The 775-nt window shown below is 55.2% G+C and overlaps 1 pseudogene; it reads right to left on the bottom strand.

Annotated features, from left to right (window-relative positions):
* Positions 1-6: 6 nt before the first annotated feature.
* On the bottom strand, positions 7-772 carry LOC123179535 (alpha carbonic anhydrase 7-like; annotated as a pseudogene).
* Positions 773-775: the final 3 nt, after the last annotated feature.

The following is a 775-nucleotide window of genomic DNA, read 5'->3' as shown; positions in this document are numbered from 1 at the left end:
CTGCACAATGGATTAGTTTACAACTTAACTCCCTCTGTTGTACTAAATCAACGACATTTATTTTGGGTAAGAGGGAGCATATATTGCTTGGCAGCAGCTGGATGTAGTTAGAGAAACCTAATGTACCTCATGCAGGAAATGGTCGCGCCTGCCGATCTTATAGAGGCGGCCGATCACGGCAGCCTTGTTCTCGGCACTGAGGTGAACCATATGAAGCTCCAGGCTGTACCGGCGGCCGTTTAAGCGGTGCTCGCTGGGGTGTGCCAGTGCAGCTGCCTGAGGTGGTAGGCGGTGCCATTAATCCACAGGCTCCCGGCGTCGCCGTGGAACATCACCGCGATATCGTGGCCACGGTTGACGATGGAGGCCTTGGCAGAGCGGTAGGAGTGGTTGAGGTACCCTAGGTTGGGCGCCTGTGTGGCATAGCGGTCGGAGAGGTCGATGGGCGACTGCATCCGCCCAGTTATGCACGTCGCCCACTCCTCCTTGATCTTGCCCCAGTTCTCCGGCCCGTTCTCCGCCCCACAGTCGTAGCTGAACTCCGACTCATCGTCTACATGCAAGAGATGTACGTACGTTTAGGAATTAATCAATGGCGGAAGAGTTAATCTATAGAAGATTTCTGCTCACCGATTTTTGCTGTGCTCTGGCTGCCGGGACGAAGGCTGAGAAGTGCAAGAGCAGAAGGAGGGCCCAGACCGGGAGCTGGAGGTGGCGAGCTGAACGCATACTGCCTTGTGTTGTGTGTTGATCGAGGTGCTCCTGCTGCTAGGTA

Source organism: Triticum aestivum, unplaced genomic scaffold (assembly GCF_018294505.1).
Source record: "Triticum aestivum cultivar Chinese Spring unplaced genomic scaffold, IWGSC CS RefSeq v2.1 scaffold204722, whole genome shotgun sequence".
Classification (NCBI taxonomy): domain Eukaryota; kingdom Viridiplantae; phylum Streptophyta; class Magnoliopsida; order Poales; family Poaceae; genus Triticum; species Triticum aestivum.
Note: the sequence above shows the minus strand (reverse complement) of the source record. Positions and strands in the feature narration are given on the sequence as shown.